This window comes from Dipodomys merriami, unplaced genomic scaffold, assembly GCF_024711535.1.
Source record: "Dipodomys merriami isolate MVZ:Mamm:240054 unplaced genomic scaffold, mDipMer1.0.p SCAF_8, whole genome shotgun sequence".
NCBI lineage: Eukaryota > Metazoa > Chordata > Mammalia > Rodentia > Heteromyidae > Dipodomys > Dipodomys merriami.
The window spans coordinates 7,992,836-8,017,454 of NW_027206401.1; the positions used below are offsets into that span (position 1 = coordinate 7,992,836).

The window sequence follows — 24,619 nt, forward strand, 5'->3', positions numbered from 1 at the left end:
TTTACTCTTTGAAATTTTCTAAATACTGCTCAAAAAACCCTACCAGCATTGCAATGCTATCTCTGTCTCTTATTTATTAATTTATTTGTTTTACTGTCATTCTTTTACTCAAGAGGGAGGTACAGAGTTTAGAATGTGACAGGATGATGGGGGAGGTATGCTTAGACTCTGAAAAGTTTCAGTGCGTGAGGAAGGAGAATTGCTTTAATTAATGTGTCTCCCAGGAAATCTAAGATAGAGTGGGACAAGCCCATCACAGTCAGAAGTGTCCCCTACCTAATTAGTGAGATATGAAAACAGAATTGCTTAAGTCAACCAATCTCACATTCATAATCAAATGTGCACCCCAAATTTCCATACATTCTGACCTAGCCTCTCTGCTCTTAATATATTTTTAGGGTCTGGGGGGTTAACTTTACTCCAAAGATAATTGTCCTTCCCACGAAATACACAAGTAGGCTGGCCGGGGCTTCATAACTTAGCTGAGCAGATGTCTGCCTCCCTACTAGTACTTGCATATGCATTCATTAAGATTCCTTTGTATGTTTCCATAATCTTTAAAACAAAAGCTTGGCTCTCATAAATTTAGCAAATCTTTAACCTACACGTCTGACATAAGATATAATTCATTCTTTCTCTTAAATTTTTTATCCTTTCATATAATTTATTAAATGACTGTACTTTATATTAGAAATTTGGATTTTGAATAGAGTTTTAGTGTTTTAAGTGTTCATACACTGAATTGTTTTGGTTAGAAAGAAAGGTATTTTACGATAATGGAGTCTCCAGAGATTTTGAAATAAATGGCTTCTTTCCATGTTACAAAGCTGCTCAGTTAAAGAGTGTCAAATTGTAATTTTTACATTTCTGCTTTTGGCTTTAGAACTGAACCCAGAAATAAACAAAAAAACAAATGGTATAGAAATATAAAATAGTAATATACCTGTTTTTGTGTGTGTGTGTGTGTGTGTGTGTGTGTGTGTGTGCGTGTGTGTATGTGCCAGTCCTGAGGCTTGAAATCAGATTCTGAATGCTATCCCTTAGCTATTGTGCTCAAGGCTGGCAGTCTGTGACTTGAACAATACTTCTACTTTCAGCTTTTTGGTAGTTAATTGTTACCTGGCTGGCTTCGACTTGCCATCCTTAGATCTCAGCCTCCTGGGTAGCTCGGGTTACAGGTATGAGCCACTGGCATAATACACTTTTATGTAATAGTTTACAAAATATTCATTATACCTAATTACAAAATATCGCTTATGCTATGTTGGGCCACAAAGTCAGACATGATACATAACTTAATAAATCTAATTTCACATCGTACTGATAAGAAACCAGGAATCCATAACAGGTAGAATTGGTAAATTCATAAGTACATGTGAGTTAAACAACATATTTTATACCCAGTGGATCAGGGAAGAGGTCAGGTGGGGAATACAAATGTGTCTTGAGCATACTATGGGAAAGAACATTACAGAACTCACAGGATCCAGCAAATGCAACTCCAGGAGGAAGTTGAGAGTGATAAGTGTCTACCTGGAAGAGGAAGATGATCTCAGACAACCTAACTTTATACCTCAAGTAACCAGGAAAAGAAGAGCAAGCTAATGATCAAAAATGATATTATAAATATTTAGAGCAGAAATAAAATAAAGAAGAGGAATACAAAGAAGAGGTGAACAAATCTAGCCATTGTGTTTTTTTTTAAAAAGAGGCAAAGTTGGCAAAGCCTTAGCTAGACTGAGAGGAAGAATGACATCAGAAATAAAAGAGGAGACATTGTAACTGATAATACAGAATTACAATGGATCATAAGAAATGACTACAAAGAAATAAATTCCTAGAAGTACACAATCTTCTGAGGCTGAATGAATCACAAAGAGAGCAAGTCAGATCAGATCAGTAATGAGTAGGAAGATAGAACTCTTGACCAGTGATTTCTAACATCAAAATGGCCAGAACCAGTAACTTTTCACCAGACATTTAAAGAACTAACCCCAATCCTCCTCAGACTTTTCCAGAAAAAGTTTGAAGTGGAAGAAAAAAAGAAAAGAAAAGAAACCAAAACCAAACAGAAATGAATGGAAAGATCCTGCGTTCATGGATGAGAAGGATTAAACATTGTCAAAATATTCATACCACCCAAGTGATCGGCAGTTTAAAGTTCAGACCTTATTTTAAAATGTTCATAACTACTAATGCTATGTTTATACACAACCACAAAAATTTCAGAAAGACAAAAAAGGAGCGAGACCTCATAGTCTGAATGCAGACTATATTACAGATCTATAATAACAGAAACATGGTTTTGGCACAAAAGAAGACACAGGCTAATATAACACACTACAAGCCTCAGAAGTAAAGTCATACACTGTGGCCAACTGTCTTTGACAGTGGTGCAAAGAATACATAACGGGACAGGTGTCTTTAAATGGTGTCCCAGGTATTGCTCTAAGAACCAGCATGAACGAATGCGAAGTCAGCACATCACACTCCAGGAATTCCAAAACATATTAGCAAGATCACATACTGTGATCAAATAAGTGTTATCTCAGAGACACACAAGTGGTTCAATGCCTGTGTGTGTACAGTGGGCATGATGGCTCACGCCTGTAATTCCAGCTTCTAGGAAGATGACAGTTTGAGTCAACCTGAGCAAAACATTAGCAAGACCCCCATCTTAACCAAAAAGCCACATGTGTGGACTCATGCTTGTAATTTCTAGCCTGGTGTTGATCTTGTAAGGTGAATAAATGGAATCTGTGCTTTATCAGGGTGGTAAGTGTGTAAGTCAGAATCAAGCTGACTACAGGCCTGCTGGGGTCTCTACTTTATGAAGGATGATGAGGGATGCTTGAGAAAACACCCACTTAGCACATTTGGGACATATTTATAAACTCAGTTTACAAGCACAGAGCACCTGCATCTAGACTTGCCTACTTTTCTACCAGTATTAAATAAACAGCTATGTTCTCTCCACACATACAAAGGGTCAATTAGTTCCATTGCCTTGGAGCCTTTCTATGTACAGAGACTGCTTCTTTCTTTCTTTTCTTTTCTTTCTTTCTTTCTTTCTTTTTTTTCTTTCTTTCTTTCTTTCTTTCTTTCTTTCTTTCTTTCTTTCTTTCTTTCTTTCTTTCTTTCTTTCTTTCTTTCTTTCTTTCTTTCTTTCTTTCTTTCTTTCCTCCTCTTCCTCCTCATCGTCGTCATCGTCGTCGTTGTCCTCCTCCTCCTCCTCCTCCTCCTCCTCCTCCTCCTCCTCCTCCTCCTCCTGCTCCTTCTGCTCCTCCTCCTCCTCCTGCTCCTCCTCCTGCTCCTCCTCCTGCCCCTTCTCCTCCTCCTCCTCCTCCTCCTCCTCCTCCTCCTCCTCCTCCTCCTCCTCCTCCTCCTCCTCCTCCTCCTCCTCCTCTTCCTCCTTCTTCTTTTGCCAGTCCTAGAGCTTGAACACAGGGCCTGGGCACTTTCCCTGAGCTTCTTTTGCTCAAAGCTGGCATTCTACCACTTGAGCCACAGCACCACTTCCAGCTTTTTCTGAGTAGTTTATTGGAAATAATAGACTCATGGACTTTCCTGCCTGGGCTGGCTTCCAACTGTGATCCTCAGATCTCAGCCACTGAGTAGCTAGGATTACAGGCGTGAGCCACCAGTGCCAGGCTTATTATTATTATTATTTACTTGAAAATCTTTGCACTCTCCAGGAATCAACTCTCCTTCTTTCTAGGTCTTCAAGTTCATTGCATTCTGACAGGATACTAATGGAAGACTTTGTTTCCCACATTGAGCAGGATTCACAGAAAACTTTGTGTACCACATAGTCCAAGAGGCAGAATTCTTGGAAATGTCTACCACTAAGGGAGCTGCAATGCATTCCCTATTCCCTCTAAGCTTCAAGATTGTTTTCCTTTAGATTCTGCAAATGTCTCATTAATTCCTAAACTACACATACAACCATACATTCTCCTCCATACACCATTGAACCTGTGTGATTATTCTCAGATGTCTTCCTGCCCATGGAGCAGGATGGGTCTTGAGGTGGGTGTATATATCTACAGTCTTCTTTGGACCTTCATCTGGAAATTCCTCATGCTCCCTTCCAGTATTTTTGAATCCTCTCCATCTCTCTCTCTTTGATTTTATGTTGGTACTGAGGCTTCAGTTCAGGGTCTCATAATCTCTCTTGGTATCTTCCCTCAAGGCTGGTATTCTATCACTTGAACCATAGCTCCACTTCTGGCTTTTTGCTGGTTACTTGTAGGTAGAGTCTCTGGGACTTTTCTGTCTGGGACTGGCTTGGAACATCAATCCTCAGATCTCAGCCGCCTGAGTAACTTGGATTATAGGCATGAGACACTGGTACCCAATTCTACAGAATTTTGAGGCCATGTTTTCACTCTCTTCCAAATTCCAGTGTTGTTTTGGAGTTATTCACCATGTTGTCATATTCCAGGTCTCTTTGATCATGGGCTATTTTTTCTCTCTTTTTGGAAATTTCTAAGATCCTCATTTTCCTGGTGAATATGTCTGAATAATTACACTGGTAAAAGTATGTTTAGTATTGTGGAAAGGACTCATATGTTTTTAAAGTAGACACCCTATAAGAACTATCATTATATCTCCCTTCTTTTTCCCCAGCATTTCATAATTTCTGATATTTAGATGTTGGACTCCCTGGATTGATTTTCTAATTTTATATTCTTTTCCATTGGTTGTGTCTTTTTATTCTACTTTCTGGGAAATTTTCTAAGTGTATTTTTCACATCTTCTATTGATATGTTTTCTAATGTTCTGTCATCATAATTTAATGTCAAGAGCATTTTTCTTCTTCACTGAGTATTAATTTTATAGCTTACTGCTCCTATTTGATGGATTAATGTCTGCTCTTAGCTTGCTGAGACTATTTTTGGAAATATTTTTCCCCTTCTTCTTGGTACTCATTATGTCTTCATGCCAAATCCATCTCAACCTGCTTGGTTTTTGTCTCTTAGAGTCTCATCCACGTTACATATTTCCTCAAGTATCTGGTTATTGTGTGTGTTTGTTCATGTATAATAATGTTGATTGGATTGGAGACTCTCACTCTAGAAAACTGGGCCAGAGGCTCAACTTTTTGATGGATGATTCTCTAAATATTAGTGCCTATTATTCTTGATTCATTCTTTGGAGAAGAATCCTCTAATCTTCTGCTTGTAAAGTATCCATTTCTCACTAATTACTTGAGAGGTGGAGAACAGGAGGCTTAAAGTTTGAGGTCAACATGGGCAAAAGGTTAGTGAGACCCCATCTCAACCAACAATATGCTGGTTCCAGGCTTGTAACCCTATCTACGCAGGAGGCTGTAAGTAGGAGGATCATGGTACTAGACTAGCTCTGGCAAAAAGAGGCCCTATCTTAAAAAAAATAACCTAAAGCAGAACAAAAGGGCTGGAGGTTCGCCTCAAAGGAGAGTCTCCCAGCAAGCCTGAGTCCAAGTTAAAATCCCAGTAAGCTCAAATGAAAAAGTCTCTTTAGGCTGCAGTCAGAGTAGATGGTGTGGGCACAGCATCTCTTTCAGACCATTACAGTTTAAGCTTCCCTAGACTTCTGTACACAGGCTTCCCGGAGAAAGCACAGATGCAGATGCAGGGCCTTTTTCTATGATGTGGAAGCTGTTGCTGTGGGCCTGTGGTTCTGGGTGTTCGGATGAGGCTGTGTGATTGTTCTCAGTAGATCCTGAAACAAGAGGATCCAGCAGCTCATGTATTGGGTTGATGCTCTAACACTTGAGCCACACCTCCAGCCTTGGGTGTTTTTTTTGCTGGTTATTTTTGAGAAACTCTATCTATTTTTGCAAACTCTATCTCATGTGCCTGCACTGAGCTTGAACCACTATCCCTCCACTCTGAACTTCTTGAGGAGCTTGGGTCAGAGGCACGAGCCCCCAGCATTTAGCAACGTAACTGTTCTATTTCCCGATTTTAAGATCACATCCCTAGGATTCCACTGGTAAGCTTTTGAAATTGGTGTTACTTATCTAGTATTTATATTAGATTCATTATAATTTCTTGGGACAGCACTTTCTTGGGAACTATGATTATTGATGTAGTTAAAGAGTCAGGGGAAAAGAGAGGCTTGAACAGAACTCTAGAATCTTTCACTGACCCAAATGGAAGCTGCAGGGAAGGAGAAAGAAAGGAAACTTCCACCAAAGGACTCCTTAGAGTTTGTCAGTGGGAAGATTGGGATCTGCGGAGATCTGCTGACTTGTTGATTCCTCTCCGTAATTCAACTTCTTACGGATCTCCTGGGGCTGACAAGCATCGCTTGAAAATGAGGGCACTCTGTTTTGATCAGCTACCGAATAAATAGGGAACTGAAATCAGTAGCTGGAAGGAAATATGACTAGGGGGCTTGTGTTTGATCAGCAGTCTTCAAATTTTTAGGTGAAAGCAAGTTATCTACATAAAATTCCTTGCTGCTCTTCTGGAAACTTTCAGTTTTCCCCCAAAGAGTAGCAATATGGTTTTAGAATGAGATGGTGGAACCTTGGTTTATTAGTATTTTAGCCTCTGATAATCTAGAGGAGTGTCTTGTCTCAACAGGATTGCTAGGGTTTCCTTTCTGGAGACCCCAAGATTTCAAGGGACCCAAAATACTATACTTGTCCAAGCGTCACTGTTCAGTTCACTTATATTTCACAAGCACAGAACCTGTGAGAGACACTGGCTTTCATGGGTGAATAATCAAAGACTCTCCTCTCTCTCTCTTTCTGTCTCTCTCTCTCTCTCTTCCTCCCTTTCCTTTCCTTTCCTTCCTTCTCTTTTCATCTTTTTTTTGTCTTGTGTTTTTATCCTTCTATCATTATAGATAAGCACTATGCTGGGATGGACCTTTCTAAGCTAAATCCCATTCACATTTCACACACAATAGAAGGGAGACTTGTTGAATTGAGATAAAGCATGCGAAGCTACTATAGAAAAAGATCCCTGGGCTCTGGTAAAATGGTTTTATTGAGTCTAACCAAACAACCACATTGACATTCTAGAACATTCTGTTGTGCTATTTTCAGCCTGGGGAAAGAGAGTGGAAAAATCAAAGAGAGCTGTCTTCTAGATTGTGTCTCAAGGAGAGTCCCAGACCTTCAGTGGGATGTGGATGGGGCTGGTCACATTCTCTCTGCAGCTTTGATGCACCTCTTTGGACAATGTCCTGTGGGCTTCAGGCCCACACGTGTTCCTGCAGTCATCTGTCGGTGGTTCCTGTGGACTCTGTCAGGGAACAAGAGCACTGTCACAGGCCTCGATAGCTTCTGCACTTTTCTTTGGATTTCCCGGCATGCCAGATGTTGAAGGCAGGCAAGGTCTGTGAAGTTTTCCTGGAAGCAGATCTGAGGGCCGCGCGATTACCCTTCGGGTTCTCCGTAGAGAAGTGGCAGGTGGAGAGATGCCATCTGTGAATCACCCCCTCATTCAGCCTCCGCCTCCTGCTGCCCCATGCGAAGAAACGAAAGCCAAATGCTAACTCTGCATGTCATTGGATTTTTCTCCCCTTTCCATGTTCCTCAGGGGTGCAAAATGCTGATGCAGTCGAGAACTTGAAATAAGTGATTTATAACTGAAATGGCCCTCTGCAGTGAAAGGTCCAGGAGAGACGGGAGAATTTATTTGCTGAGTTACTATGCAAATTTCACAATTAAATCTTAACTCAGCTCCTGAGGGAATATCAGGGATTACTAAAGGAAAGGGGCTTTGACGCGATTTTTAAAAAGGAGAGAGAGAGTGCCAAAGATGTACAGCATACCCTACCGCTCCTCAGCCCAGCTTCTCCAAGCCTGCCTCTTCTCAGTCTCAGTGGGAATCACTACGTAGAGAAATGAGTAGAATAAGGACCAGGGAAGGTAGAATCGGAACACATGCAAAGGAACCTACTTTCTTATTCGTAAAACTGACTTAATGAATTAAAAAAAAAAATGCGTCGCTACAGCCTGCTGTCCAGGGGGAAATGCATTTGGAGACTCTGAGGTACTTATCTATTCCTTTATCCCTCCCAGCCCTAATCCCTCTTCTCTGTTTCTGCATATTACCCAGACTGTGGCTGAGGGGGGCTGAGCCTTAGAAGGCTGGCTCCCTCCTTTCCACACAGCCCCCTGCCTGAGTGCCCCTGCTTTCTCAGTTAGGTAGTTTTAGCAAGAGACTTCTGTTTGACAGCTGGTCCCTTGAGTCTCTCTCCTGAAAAGGCCAAAGCTCCCAGTGCAGCTAAAATCTTTTCCTTGAAACAGCTTCTCCCTTCCCTGCCCTGCATGCAAATAGGAGTGTGTCAGGGCTTCATTGCTCAACAAGGCTCCCCGCAACTTTCCGAGCTCTGTGAATCTATCCTTCGGTGCAAGGATGTTGAAGACATTTACAATTCTTCATCAGATCCTGCCCCATGGCAGGATGACCACCAGGATTGCAAAGTCTCCTTCTCTTGGTCTTCAGTGTGTCTCTACCTCTGTCTTGCAGATGAGGAAGGGCCCTCCTTCCTTTTCTCCACGTTTAGTGGAACATGCCAAATGTTCTACCTTGTCTGCATTGGCCAGTGATGAACATCACCCTGAGAGAAGCTTAATTTCCTCTACTAGCAAAGAGGGAAGGTAGCAGCCAACCCCACATACAAGATGACTATGGAACAACCTGTAGTTTGCAGTGAGTATCTCTCAGAGAACTTCAAAAGTTGAGGTTAAAACTATTCACTGGGTCTGTCTGTCTTCATCAGTTTTCCATCACTGTAACAAGCTACTCGAGACACATCAAGGAAGTTAAGGAAGAAAGGTTGGTCTTGGCTTATGTTTCTGGAAGTTTTAGTCTCTGGTCTTGGTCCTATTGCCCTCAAGCCTATGGCCTGTGAATAGGTGGGAGAGGAAGCCAGCCGTGGATGGCCAGAGCAAAACCTTTGAGGAAAGAAATGCAGCTGACACACGTAAAGGATTGCAGTGCTTCACCAGTGTTCATGGAGCTGCATCCACAGAGAAAGGGGGTGGGACATGGAAAGGATTAGAGGAGCCAGAGGCTCAGAGGACTAGGGAGGCAGAGTACACCTGTGACCCAGCTCTTACTCAGAATGGGTGGAAAGCCACTGCAGAGGTGTGGACATGCTTTGGATGGAGCTCCTGGGTTGAAAATCAAATGTGGGTATGGAGGGGGGGGGGGCGGTCAAGGACCAAAGGACAAGTTTAGAAGCCATTAGAGGAGTCCAGTCACTTGTGGGGATGTTGGCAGGTGGAGCTACTCTGCAGATGGACCATCAGCATGTGGGGTAAGATGAGACAGGAATGGAGGTAATTTCTGGTTTTCTAGGCCAAGCGAAGGAAACGAGGGAGTTACCTGTTGACTTAGATGACAAAGATGGTGACTGAAACATCCTGAGAAATAGGAAATAATCAGTTCTAGGCATTTCGGATACAAGATCCCTAACCTGAGATATTGTAAATATTTAAAGGTAATAGACAGGCCTTGATAATCAGTTTTGCAGTAAGGGACAGATCTACTCCTAAAATAATCACTGTGCCATGCAAATTGCATGATAAAAACCATAAGGTTTGTGGATAAAGGAATACTCAAATCCTCCTTTATGGCTATGTCAGAAATAAAAACCAAGTTTCACATTGTTTTAAATACTTAGGGAATATGCATATACATACACATAGATACATATGCATGTGTATGTTTATTTATATATATGCATGTATACATATACATCCATCCATACACACATATACACACACTCTTTTCTCTGAAAGTAGCGATACATCAAAGTCAAAGTCTGCTTGCAGAAGTAGACTTTGGAAGAATTGTGTGTGTGAGAGTTATTGTACAGAAGCAGGGGGTAGGGGAGGAAGATTTTCTGAAATTGGATAGGAAGTTGTAGGATCACATGTGCTGACTGTGGTCTCTACCTCCTCCTCCTCCTCCTCCTCCTCCTCCTCCTCCTCCTCCTCCTCCTCCTCCTCCTCCTCCTCCTCCTCCACCTCCTCCTCCTCCTCCTCCTCTTCCTTCTCCTCCTCCTCCTCTTTCATATTGGCCCTGAATGTCACAACTGTTGGCTGTTTTTTGCAGCCTTGAATCCAGGGCATATTTTCCTACCTTTGAGATGAAAGCCTTTCAAGGCATGCATTTATCGCAGGCACCTGCTTCATCAAAATTGGAAATTTGCGGCAGTCTATATCTTTCTCTTTTAATTAACTTCCCTCTCACTGCTGGAAAGCCTTTTATGGATCTGAAATTGTTGTTGGGTTTTCTGAAACTACCAAACTTGCCATCACTGGCATCAAAAGCTGCCACTGCTGGAGTGAACGGGGTCCATGGAAGGTCTTTGAGCTGACAGATGACGTTTCCCTTTTTGAATTCATTGCTGGGCATTTTGAACCAGGACACACAGGAAAGTTTAAGATGTTGAATGTATGTGTAGTTGATGGGTTTTTTTGTTTTGCTCTTGGGTTTTGTTTTAATGTCAAAGTTCACCAGTGTGAAAGAATGACCAAACAGCTTTGTGGAGTAGCATCTGCCATGGGCCCTGGCGCCTGAGAGATGTTTGATGTATTGCACGCATTCCTACCCATGTCAGGGGACCTGGATACAGTTTTCTATTTTTCAGGGACCAAATCGAGCAGTGGCACAAAATGCAAAATTAACATTTATGTTCCAATTGTTCCCTCATGCATCATCTGCCCTGAATCATTTCAGGACAAGCATTATGGAAGACTTAACCAGGCTAATGGCAAAGAGAGGAAATTTTTACATGATAGGAATCAGAATTGTGTAGACACCAAAGGGAAGGATGCCTTGCATCTTGATGGAAGCCTGGTGTAGGACAGGGCACCAGTGGTCTACAGACAAAGGTAGCCTCTGGATTGGTGGCTGGCAGGACTGCAAGAAATAGGCATCAGTCGTTCCATGGTAGAAGTGTCTCCATAACTCTCCATATCTGATGGGATGTTCTCCAGAGCAGAATCCTGGGCAGCTGAGAAGGCTCTGCAAGGAGATCCCCCTGGTCTTCCGGTTCAGTGGGGCTGGGAGTAAGGATTACTTAGTAATTGCTTGTCCTGTGCAGAGCTTTGCCTCAACCCTAACCAGACATATTACCTGAGGCCCAGAGGCCCAGCACCTAAATGAAATGTAGCTCAGCTCCCACGAAGCTGGGGTCTCAGCAAATCAGACTCACATATAAAAATGAAAACTTGGTCCCATATGTCTTTAAGCCCATGACGGTTACTGCGGATAGGATACTGCAGGGAAAATGACTTAGATTTTTTTGTTGGGTAGATGGATTTGGGGGGAGGGTCTCTCTGTGCAATTTTCTTTAACATAGTGGGGTTTTTGTCACTGTAATGAAAACTGCCTTCAGCTGAAGGGAAAAAGAGAGAGAAGGAGAAGAGAGCAGAAACAATAGCAGCCTAGAAGCAGAATTTTCCAAGTAAATTAAACACTTTGGAGACACGGGATTTATATTAGAAACACTGATAAAACTTACCCTTGAAGGTGTGAAGATCCAGAGTGTTAAAATTAATGTAAATAGCAGTATCTCTGCCACAGGCATTAATTGAGATCTTTGAGTGCACTGAGAACACACGTATAAAGCACTGGACAACAAAAGATAAGGGGAAAGTTTGTGCAGCTTGAATAACAGCATCGTTCGTTTGTTCAGTCGAACTGCTGCTTTCTCCTTTGCTGCTTAATATGAAGAAAAAAAAAGGAAAGAATAAACAGATGATTTTGCACGCACTCCGTTGACATGAGCAGATACGTTTTTTTTTTTCTTTCCTGCATGTATAAGCACTGAGTCCTCTTTAGCCTAAACATCGAGGGTCAACAAGCAGGAAGACTGAGATCTATTTTTAGCCCATTGTGGATATGACCTCTGACGAATCTGCTCTCTCTAAATAGAAAAATCACTAGCCTCTTGTCTTATTGGTAAGATTGGATGAAGTGGTGCATATGAAAAAATATATTTTTATAAGTAAGATGATGATCCAAGATGAAGTATTATTAGCGTGGGAATAGGAGAGGAAGAAAAACAGTGGGGGGAAAAAACCCAAAAGCAGAGGATTGCTTCAGTTCATCCAGCTCCCGTGGGAAATGTGTGTTTGCTTCCAGGGAAAGTGGGCCAGCTGGGAATGTGATAAACAGAGAAAGAGCGCGTGCACATGTTCCAGTGTTTGTAAATGCAAGGGAGACAGCCCTTTATTAGGCAATGGATGTGCTGAGTTTCAGGTTTACATTACCAGGAGACTTGGAAAAGTTGAAACTCAGCCTAACTAGGGCTGCCAATGGCCGCTAATGAAAATTTCCATTTGGAGAGACTAGATGTTGACTTGGCATGACACCAAACAAGCAGCCGGCTGCAGAATTTTACACCAATTGTATTTCTCCTAATTAAACCCTGTCTGACCTCAGCATTAAGAAACAATTTGTTTCAGGATATAACCAGCACACATAAGCAATTACATTCTGTTTGCCCCATTAGCATTATTTGGCTTCAATGCTATTCAAGGCTGCTACTGTGGAGAAAGCTGCCCAGGACCAGAACTATAAAAAGCCTGGAATGTTCACAGGCCTTTTCCACGTACCCCCGCCCCCCCCATGTGAAGAACTAAGAATAACATCTTTAGCCAAGCCAAAGATTCTGCGAACATTGTGCTTCTGTGTTTATTATAACAGTCTCTCTCTCCCCCTCTCCCCTCCTCTCTCTCTCTCTCTCTCTCTATATATATATATATATTTATATATATATATTCATACATATGAATATTTCTCATGAGTCAAAAACTCTATTTATAAAAAAAACCCTGAGGTAACTATAATAATCTAGGTTTATAACAATCTTAGCTTAGTTGACATTCTACGTTCCATGTTCCTGTTTAACTAGGATTCTTCCTTTAACTTGGCTGTCATTCTTGGTGAGTTTTAGATATGTTAAAAATGGAAACATTTTATATCGTATTGGGGATCAGATCTGAAGCCCATAGGATAGTAGGTTGAGCACTCAACCACTGAACTGTATGCCTCAAGCCAATTTTGCATTTTAAGGTTTTTTTTTTTTTAAAAAAAGGTAGGTCTAGCTAAGCTTTCAGGGTGGGTTGAAATTGGGGGGGAGGGAAATGTTCTTTTTCAAAACAAAATCCCATTATATCTATATAAAAAGGGATCATTAGAGAAACATCCTCCATCCAGAAGCTCTCCCAGGTTCATGGAGCAATTTATTTCAGCCCAAAGAATCTGAGATCAGGAAGGGTTTGCTCTGGGAACGGTTCTTTCTGCTTGCCAGAGCTCAGCTATGCCTCTGTTTCTCACTAAGTCTCTGTTTTAAAACAACGGGACAGATAATGTCTGAGCGCGCTATTTCTCGTGGAAGGTTATTGGGAAGATGAGTTGAGTCATAGTAGCTGTTTCACTTGGTCTTCAAAGCCACACACCTGTATTAGAGAGTGAACCATCTCCATTCTAACCCTAGTGCAGAATCCCTTCCTTCTACCATCCTTGATTGGGGAGCTGAAGTGGGAACTTAGGTAGGCAGGTGCAATGTCATCTGTGTAGGAAAGAGATAGAAGCCAGGACAGAATTCCATGTAATCTTCTGCATGAAGCAAAAGCAATCAGGTGGTGTTGGTGCTCAGTGAGGACTAACCCTATCTTTTGCACCTTAGAAAAAAGTTTACCTTTCCTCTCTCAACTACAGCATTTCTTCCCATAAAATGGGAATAAAACCATCACCCTGTGTTTCCCCCCCCCTCCCATAGGGGTAGGATGGGAATAAGGAAAGTCTTGCTGGTAAAGAACTTGGAAGGTTTCACGTGACAGAGTGTGATTCTCCTTCCGAGTGCTGGGTGGAATTGTGACATTGTCACAGCAGGACCCTCTGCGAACTGCGTGCACCTGCTAGTTGGCAGCTCTGTCTCGTGAGCCTTGAAAATCAAGGGACAGTGTTAACATTGAATTGAACTTATGGGAGATTGAGGACAGAGTCTGTGCTTGTTGACCTTAGTAAGCCAGGAGGAAGGAAAGTGGTGGGTCAAGGGCGTTGTATCGAGGCTCCAGCATCACCAGGTCCTTGCTAAGTCACCACAAGTGCAAGGCTCCGGGGTCGGTGCGTGTAGGCACACACAGGCATGGAGCAGATGCACGGCTGCAAATGCACACGAGTTTAACACAGGACTTCACATTTTGAAGTGGAGTCTGGCGGGTGGCGTGCCACAGCTTTGGTTTCACTCTTGCAGCACCCCGCATCTCCCTTCCCCCTCAGGGACTGTCTGCGCCTGGCCTGCGGAGACCCTGACTTCACCACACATCGCCCGACCTCTCGGCTCTTCTTTAGCATCCCGATGGAAACCTTCTTGTCCCTATAAGTGTCATTCTGCATGTCTGTATAAACCAGCACCCTATGGACAAGTTTGAGCAGTAGCCAGACCCGTTGTAGCTGGGCTGAAGCAGCTTCTGTGGGCCTGGGGAGTCGAGCCCAGGAAACAGGGCTGTAGGCAGTGCGGAGCCCTCTCTTCAGTGGAAAGACTTTTAAATGAGTTTACCAGTTTACATCCTGGAGCCTGCAGTGGGCGAGTCTGGCCAGGTCTGGAGTTCTCCTCGGGGTGGGCTTTCCTACGGCCGATGCAAAGCTTCTCTTTAACAACCACAGTTTGCAGCTCCCTCCTTTTCTAGCCAGACTGCACCTATTCTATTTGTGTTTTGTCCCATCTTCTTTCTCCCTGTTAATCAGGCTGAAACTAGCCAGCAATGCCTATGCTGCAGCCTGAATTCTGAGCTGCCGTAGAGCCTCCTGTGCCAGATTAGTCCAGCACCTATACATTCTGCCTCCCATAAAGTCTCAGAGCATGGACAAAATATAGAGGCGCTCTCTGGCAGAATGCAGCACGAACGGCTTATAGTCCATTTTCAAGCAGAGTCCTTGTTCTGGCATGATACTCTGTGTACCTGGCCTTCACTGGGCACATTACTGTTGGCACCCTGCTCTTCTGTACTCTCACTGGAATTGTTCATTAAGTTCTGCCGATGGTACCCTAGTGTTATTTCCTAGTTTGCTTCTCCACACATTTCCAGATCCCACAAATGAGTTCCAGAGGTTCACAAACCACGGGGCCATGTTGAATTATAGCAATGACTCCACTTCTCTGGTGCTAATTTTCTGTATTAGTTGCTTTTACCATCCCCACAACAAATACCTGATATAAACAAGGGAAGAAAAATTTATTTTGGAGCATCGTTTTGGAAGATTCAGTCCATGTTTTTTTGGCTTCATGGATTTGTACAGAGCATCATGGTGGTACATGAGAGTCGGTTCACCTCATGATGATACAAAGAGAGAGACGGAGACAGAGACAGACACACAGGCAGGCAGAGAGAGCTAGAGAGACAGACAGAAGAGACAAGGTAAAGATATTCCAAGGACCGCCCCAGGTGACCCATTTCCTCCAGCTATCTTCACCTCCTAACGTTTTCCAAACCTTCTGGAATAGTGCCACCAGCCATGGAGCAAGGCTCCTATGTGTGGGGACATTTTTTTAATGTGTGTGCAGGTTCTATGGCTTGAACTCAGGGCCTTACACTCTTGCTTGGCTTTTATGCTCAAGGCTGGTGCTCTACCACTTGAGCTGGTTAATTGGGATAAGAGTCTCTTGGATTTGTCTGCCTTGGCTGGCTATGAGCAAGGCTACTTTGATCTCAGCCTCCTGTGTAGCTAGGAGTACAGGTATGAGCCACCAGCACCTGGCATGAGGACATTTCTTATGCAAAGCATCATACCAGTTTTTAGTCAGAATCTTCTAAATGTAACCCCTTTGCCAAACACGGACTTGACCTCATTTCAGTTTTTTTTTTCCCTCCAATGCATAGCAAAAGAAAGCAGATGCATAACAGTTGAATTACTTTTGCTAATGTATAGAATTTGGTGAAGACAAAGTTTGAACCCTGTTTGCATATCCCAACACTGCTTTCCACTTGCTGTTCTGTCTGTTTCCATTTATATACTGGATTCTAAGAGGTTCAAGAGTTATTGGTTGCATAAGCAACATTCCTTCATGTGTAGGCTTATAAAGACAATCAACTGTAGTTGACTAGTTGGACATCCAGGCTCGAGAGATTCATAGGGTGGTCTTTTCTTGCTAACTTCTGTCACAAAACTTTTTCTGACCCTTTCCTTTGACCCCCTTGACCTTCTTAGACTCTTTCACTTGTATCTATACTTTGACAGTACAAGTTTCTGGCCTTACCAGTGCTGTATTTTTTTTTTAAATCAGATGAAATTGAAATACATTCTCTTCACTCCAGCTACAGGATTTGCATAATTCTTTAGGATCAGATCTAAATTTGCGGCCTGCTGAGATAGTTCACTTAAGTTTTAGATGTTTCTACGGTAATGGAGTTCTGTTGTAATTTTGCCAGGGTCCAAAGGAAAGTACTTTGTTTCACAAGCACTTCTTGTAAGAAAACACACACACACACACACAAAAACCGATCCCAGATCAATCTGACAGAGAGCCCAGTGGTGGCAGGTGTGCGCTGTAGATGTGTTCATTTTCCCAGTGATTGCCCAAGTCCTAGTCTGCTTGCTTGTTCTTTCTCTCAATGTTGACAGTATGACCCTCCTTCCAAGAAGATATGGTTTGTTGACTTGGTTCAGTAAAGGGAGAGGATCATCTAAACTCATGAGGATATTTGCTTTTTACTATTGAAAATTTCCAAGTAGATAATTGCTGTAGTTGTTTTTAAAATCATGTTATGTTTTCCATGGAAGATCTCCGTGTCTGGGATTCTCGCTGTCTAAAAGCTAGGATGTAGTATTCCCAACGGATAGTGCAGCAGAATACTTTAAAAAATTGCCCTTTGAAATGTCCTTTCGTAACTCCGGTTAAGGTGCCAAAGCTTAACAGAAGGCCATGTATGATTTATGGAAACCAAGATACAACAAGCTTTGAGGAAGCAAGTATTTTTGCCTAATAAAGCACAGGGAGACAGAGACGGACAGAGAGACAGAGAGGTAGCTAGAGCTCTACCTTCTCTTTGGGCTATTTTATAGGCAACTCATCCTGAAAGCAGACGTGCTGCTTAGAAGCCAAGTCTCTAGTGGATCCTGTGGCCTGAGAGCCCATGGTTCAGATGCGGTGGATGTGTGCCAGGATGTCCCCAGCCTGCGTGGTGTCCTTTCCAACAAGATGACCAGAGGTGAGGCCGTCTTTGGAGATACGTGGATATATCCACCACTCCTCAAGCGATGTACTTCTTTTACCTGGCCATGTGTATGTCTTTTCTGCCACAGTATATAATCTGGTTAGGTGATTAGAAGGAAGGAAGCATGCACCCCATTGGAAAGATCTTTGTGTGAAAATCTTTGAGTCAAAACTGGCGCCTGGTGCTTTAAGATGGAAGGGGTGGCATTGCTCAAGATACGCTGCACTTATAACCTGACACATGGAATTGGAACCTTTCTACACACTCAATAAAAGAAAAAAACGAAAGTCAGAAAATAATGCTGAGCAAGAACATTAGCTCTGGATGTATGGGTTTTAATGACAGTTTCAATGTTTGCTGCATATGTTATGGATGTACGTGTTTGCTCATTTATCTAGATTACCCATCTACCTCCTTTGTCTATTTCTGTATGTGTGTACATACCTATCTGGTCTCATGTTTGCAGCGCTGCAGACAGTGAGAATGACTGCTAGATAGGAGTAACAGAAAGGGAGATGAAGCACCTCCTTGGACTCTGAGGTTTGTGAGAATAGAGACATAATCAGAACCACTGTGATAAGCCTGGCCTCCAGCCTAGATCTACAGTATGGTAAGTGCTCAATAAATCCTTGAGGAATGATGGAGTGGGGCCTAAGCAACGTTAGTGCAGGTTCTAAGTAGAATAGCTACTTTGTGACAGTAAGACTAAATAATTCTGCATTGCTTTAAAAGAGACGGGGACTGTGATGGTCCTAGAAAGAGAAGGTTCAGTTCTAGGGAGAATTTGATCATGATACAGGCTGTTACACACAGGACCCCATTGCCTGAAGAGAAGACAGACTTCTAGGCACTGAACACATTCCAATACAGAATAACCTTGATCAGTCCTTCAGTTGGAGGACATTCTTCCAATGGCTAGAGAGCTTTTCAGGGGACATCTAGGATTACAGTTTGTATTCTGAGAAGTTCAACAACCCTAAGGGAGAGGCTGTAGGTGCTTATATGACAAAGGTGAGGAGGCATTCTAATTAAGTGATGAGTCATGTGGATATTGGACACCCATGTGATAGATGCTCCCCAGATTCCTTTCCCCCATCCCTGCTTCATTCTCTCTCTCTTAATATGATTTTGGTTCTTGGGGTCCTAGAGAATGTTCCAGAATATATTGAACACCCCTTTGAGTGATGAGAGAAGGCTCTTCTGATCACTTCCTGAATAAGGGACTGATGAATGGGGTTTGGGGTCAGATGACTATCCCTGATATACAGTGATCCAATCCTGTCCACTGTTGGCCTTAACCTCTCTCTTGGGCAATCATTTAGTAAAGTTAATAGCTACAATGTCTCCAGGGAAAGATTTGTTAAAATCATGTCCAAGAAAATAAATAGAATGAATGAACAATCTCTGGAGAAAGCCCTGACATTTAAAAAAATGTAAATTAGTCTCACAAGTATCTGCCATGGAATAGGCAAAGTGTATTAGTACAAATGAGATAATTTTTTTTTTACAACCATTACAAGAGCCATCTCCTGGGGACCATACCTGAACTCTGAAAAGCTGAACCAAAAAAAAAACCAGTTGTATACCCAGGAATCTAGCATGACAGATTTGAATGTATTCCACTAATAACTCTCCTCACCCCACGCCTGCATTTGAGTGCACGGTTCCCCTGTTGCTCAATGAGCTTTGATAGAAGGATGCTGGAGCATGGCTTTGAACTCCTCTGAACCCAATTATATCCAGCCATTTGGAAGTGCCGTAGTGGGCTGATGGTGGAGCAGCATCCTCTGAACTAGCACGCCGAGAGTTCAAGAAGGAGTTGTCTGCGGCGGGTCTGGCAGGCGATTGCGACATGGAAGCGAGCTGCCAGTGGCACCGCTGCCTGCCAGGCTGAGATGAACATGTGGCGGATACAAAAGAGAAATACAATTAGCCCACCAATATAATGGATGGAGCAAATCGCAAGGGCGGCTGGTAGCAGCTCCGGGGCTTTGATTCATAGGAGAACTGGCTGGCTCCAGCCAGGATCCCTGCACTGGGAGAGTGGGTTGGGGGAGGGCTCCTACCCGCAGTGAAGATGAGGTTCTGCCCCAACCCACAACATTTTCCAGCTCCTCAGTCATAAGGGAAGCCCGTCCTGCTGGTGGGGATCCCAGTCTTTTTTCTCTCCAGATCAGCTTGGGACCAATTAAGATGACCCCAAAAGAAAACATAGCCGCAGACAGACAATTGCTCTCTTCCCATAAGGGAACAGGGCCGCATGGTCTCCCTTCAGACAAAGGCCAAGGCCCTGAAGAATGTAGTTCTCAGGAAAAAAAATTAAAAAGGGACAGTATTTGTGACCGGGCTTTAAGGAAAGAAACTGCCTTTTATTTATATCATAAATCTGTTTTGTTTTATAGTCTGATCATAAAACCTTAAAATGACATTTTAAATCTGGACTTTAACATAGATGTGTTTTTGTTGATGGAAGCAGACATGACCTCCTTGGCTTTGATGTCGGCCAGCTGCTCACATGTGGAGTCCTTAAGGGGCTGGAAGGGAGAGGAGGGGGAGGAGCTAGAATGTTTCTAGCTGTTTCCTGTTATTTCCCTGGGTTAGGAAATGGTAGAAGCTTTAGAACACAGCGCTCTGCCTTCTTGGCCACCTTGATTCCTCAGACCATGGCACAGGCAAAGGGTTCCGCTGATCACACCCAAAATGCGTGTGATTGGAGTGATTCCCCATCTTCAGGCAGGGCTAGATGAACAGGCCAGGCTTTGTCTGTAGAGCGCCCTCCCAGGGGCTGTCCTGGATGATGGGCCCTTTGGGGCTGCCACAGTCTAATTGCAGGGGCTGTGCCTGGCCCTGGCCCGGCCGTTGGTTGGCACTGGAGCTGTGGATTAGAAACCCCACTCCTGCTCTATTCCCCTGCTGCTCGCCCCTCCTCCACGTCCCGTCCCTCTGCCTACTGAGAATAGGCCTGCTGCCTGACTTTTCCTCCCCCGCCTACCACTTAAGGCAGCCTCAGTCTCCCTGATCTACCAATCCAGAAGAAAAACCAATTGGCTTGTTGGGCTTGGGTATAGGTCAGAAGCTCCATCTTGGCTGGAACCATCTAGAAACATTCCTAGTCTTGGGCAAACAGCTCCTGTCTCCCTCTCTCACATTTTTTGTTTTCATCCCCTTGGACCACTCCCAGCTCCAGCTCTCCTGGAGAGATGGAACTTCCCCAAATGACAGTCCAAGTGAGGGACTGTTCTCTGTGTTAACCTTGTGTTTTTCATCCAACAATAGAAAGCTGTTAACTGCTTCTCCCATTCAGAGACCAGGACTCCGGCACAAAGAATGCTTGGTATGGCAGAGGGACATACTTCTCATTTAGTTCTGCCAAGGTTAGAACAGAACACAAATTCATAAAGTTTTCCGCTGTACCCATATCAGGATTTTTCTATAACACGGGTCAGAACAAACATCCTTGTATCTCTCTTTCCCTCCCTTCCAATATGTGAGAAACATGCTTGCCTTTGTCTGGTGGCTCTTACACCTTCTGGGTTAAGATGATGAAAACCTTCCTTTCATCCAGCTCCCTTCCGGCTGCCTTTCCTCTCCGTACTCTGCAAAAGCCTCCTAATTGGGCTCCCTACCTGGGGTCTTTCTCCAGCTTAGTACATCATATAATAATGGCACTCGCTCCTCTGTGCCAGGAACTGGGCTAAGCCTTTGCACAAATTATCACAGTGTGTCTTTACCCATGCCCTAAGGATAGAGACTGGTATTGTGCAGACAATCTATTGATTTCCTTTTCATTATTTTGAATTTTCAGTGGTATTTATTTGCCTACTGCATAAAGTGCAGATGTCTTTAGCACCTTGAGGGCCTGGCTTCAACCACACTTCCTCTAACGACAAAAGGATCGTCTGAGTGACAGGCAAACTTCTCTGACCGCTCTATCTTTCCTTTGGAATACCTATGTGTTTTTGTTTGCTTGATTTTGTTTTTTGTTTGTTTGTTTATGTCAGTCATGGGGCCTGAATTCTGGGTCTGGGCGCTGTCCCTCAGCTCCTCAGCTCAAGACTAGCGCTCTACCACTTGAGCCACAGCGCCACTTCCGGCTTTTTCTGCTTATGTGGTGCTGAGGAATCGAACCCTGGGTCTCATGCATGTGATGCAAGCACTCTACCACTGAGCCACCTTCCCAGCCCCTGTTGGCTTGATTTGTACCTTTCATGAGTGCCTTTGTGCTAATCTCTTGCCAAATACTGATTTTCCTTTTTTGAATATACTTTTTTCTTATCTTTAGGGGGATGCACAAAAGAGTTGTTATTCAGAAAAGGAGGTTCTGAACACTGTGCATCTGTTCTCCCCCTCTCCCAATCCCCTCTTCCCTCAAATCTCTTAACTTTGTAGGATAGCCATTGAATTGTGTGACGGCATTCCCTTCCACTTTCTCTACGGCCATACCACCCTAAGCATACCTGATCTCATCTCCTTTTCTTCTTCTTTACCAATTGATCCCCAACTTTGAGGTACAACTGGGTCTCAGTAAAGATATACCCCTCAGAATCTTTTGCCCCCTAAATTAGCCCTCTCCCACCCTTCAGGGAAATCCACCAGCTACAAAATCTCCCTGTGGGCTCAATGGAAATGTACTTTTCTGATGACTAAGCATCGCTTCTTCTTTGGGTTGTTGCCTTATTCTTCCCACCTGGAACTTGGCTGCCGAGCCTGGCATAGGAGCAGCCATCTTGCAGCCAGGAGGATGAGAGGTTCCTGCTAAAGTTAATAGAGGCAAAGGAGAGCCATGTTCCTGAACAGCTGCATTAGTTCTCGACTATACATCTCCAGATAGAAAACAGTGCTCAAGTTCCTTATAGCTTCAAGGTATTACAGTCTACACTCAACGTTCAGATGAATTCAATCATGGCACACCCATCTTCAGGGCTAAATGCAAAGGCTATGTAATTTATGAAGACAATCACCCATGTTAGTCATTATCACCTATAACGTGACACAGACAGGAAACCTCTTCATCCCTCCTACTCAGTTCCCCTCATCAACATTGATAGTCTTTAAAATGCTTTAAAAACTCAAATGAGACCACGACATTCCTCCAGCTAGCTATCCAGTCCTGCATGTGATGCTGCAATCCTAATGAAAATAAATCCCAATGTCTTTTCCATGTGTGACAAGCACTGTTTCCTGCAGTTCGTTAGAATTGGGCCCACATCCTTTCTCACTCCATTTACCCTGGTATTTTACAGTTCCTCAGATTATCCAAATAAAATCTTACATCAGCATGCTAGACACCCATTGTCCCTTTCCAGGTATTTCGTTTCCCTGCCCCTACCCATGCAATTCTTGCGGGCCTTGACATGTATCAAGTCCTATCTTGTCTTCCTTGATAATTCCTTCTAGATCGCCACATGAGCCTACAATCTCTCAGCTAATGCAGTATTATTTTTTATAGCACACATCACTATTTCTATTTACATTGTTTATTTGCTTGTATGTATTAACTGTTTTTCTTTCTGGAATGTAAACTCTCTGATTCTGAGATTTTATCCGCTTTACTCACCATATGATCTTTAGCACTGAAAACTTCACACTATTCTAACATGCAGTCAATAGTCAATAGATAATCAGAAATTACATAATTGAGTGAAGGGGAGGAAAGAAGAGAGGAATGGAGAAAAAAGGAAGGAAGGAATGAAGGAAAAAAGGAAGGAAGAAAGGAAAGGAAAAAGGAAGGAAGAAAGAAGGAAGGAACAAAGGAAAGGAGAAAGGAAGGAACGCACAAAGAATGGAGGGAGGCTAGAAGGAAGGGATAGAGAAAGGAAGAAAAGGAAGGAAGGAAAGAAGGAAGGAAGGAAGGAAGACAGGAAGGAAGGAAGGAAGGAAGGAAGGAGAGAAGATCATAGATTTTGGATAGAAATTGAATAGTCACAATGTTCCTAAAGTAACTGAAAAGGAAGGACTGATTTCAGAGCTGCAATTCCTCTGAGAATGTTTTCCCAAGAATAAGCGACAATTACTTGAGATAACATCTCCCTGGACTCCTCCTTACATCCGAAGATGGTAAAATCACTAAAGCATGTTATGTCGACACCTTGCTCTTGCAGTTGCTAGAGGGAGTGGTGGTAACGTTGCTATGGCAACAGCACATCTTACATCAAAGCTCCAACTTGCTGCAGATGTGGTTGCCAGTTTTAAAGTTTTCTTGGAGATGCAAAAATATATTCTGCTCCCTCATTTTTCTCAACCAGCTGCTAATTGTTATTAACAAATGAATGACACAAATCATGTTAAAAGTGCTTTGGGACTTTGTATTTTGTTGCAGGGGAAGTGAAAAGGTATGGCCATTTATATGATAGTGTCCAAACATAAAATCTAATATCACTGAAGTTGGGTTGGGAAAGTAAAGATTTGTGACCAGCTAAAGAGAAGAGGACTTTGTGTTGGTTGATGTGATACTCAATTGATTTTTTGCCCCAATGCTTGTCTTGTCTAACTGATAAGGTCCAGCTCAGCTCCTGCTTTGTCTTGCTTCCTGTGACCCCAGTAATATCTGTCTGTGTACCTAGCACACCACATTGCTTTGCTGTTTGGGACCTGTCAACACCACAGGTATTTTTCTTACTCTCCTTCCTTCCTTTCTTCACATTCTGTTCAAATAGCACTTTCTCATAGGTCTTCCCTGACTGCCCACCTGTGTTCACCTTTACGATACCATTTTCTGTTTATGCACATTTATTTGATTTCTTATGTGTCTCTCTCATTAGAATATAAACTCCAGGAGGGTAGACATGACTTTTGTGGGCTTATTTTTTTTATGAGCACTATTCCAGAATGTAGATATTTAATCATAGATGGACTTTTCTGTGTTGTGTATTTTGGAGATTTGATAGCAAAGCTACTCTTAGCATTTATACATGGACATGCATTTGTATTTCTCTTGGGTGTTCACTAGGAAGGGAGTTTCTCAGTCAAAATGGAGGAATATTCAAATATATAAGCAATAATTGAGCCGTTTTCCCACTTCTATGATTTTTGCATTCCTAACCACATGAGAATCCAAACTGTCTCACATCTGCGCCAACCTTGATTTCAGCCTTTTACTGGTATGTAGTACTTCACTGATGCTGGAACTTACATTACTCATCCATACCCACTAATGATGTCAAGTGTTTGTTCATATGTTTCCTATTTACATGTATTATTTGAGGACATTCTGCTCATACTCATTTTTATTGAATTGTTTGTCTGACTCTCAGAGTTTGTTAGGAGTCTATGTAAGGAATGATGAAAACATCTCAGCCCATTTCACAAAACTCTTGGACTTACATCCCTTTTGTTTTCTGAGTTTCTTATGTAAAGGAAATGTGTCCCTCCTAATGTGCTACCTGAGCTATTCCATCACGAAATGGAACTACAGTCACATTATATTTGCTACTT

The 24,619-nt window shown here is 42.9% G+C and overlaps 1 protein-coding gene across 3 annotated transcripts in view; it reads left to right on the plus strand.

The window, feature by feature from the left end:
* Nucleotides 1–24,619, plus strand: part of Nox3 (NADPH oxidase 3) — a 564,487-nt gene that overhangs the window by 111,121 nt on the left and 428,747 nt on the right. The gene's annotated exons all lie outside the window — the stretch shown is intronic.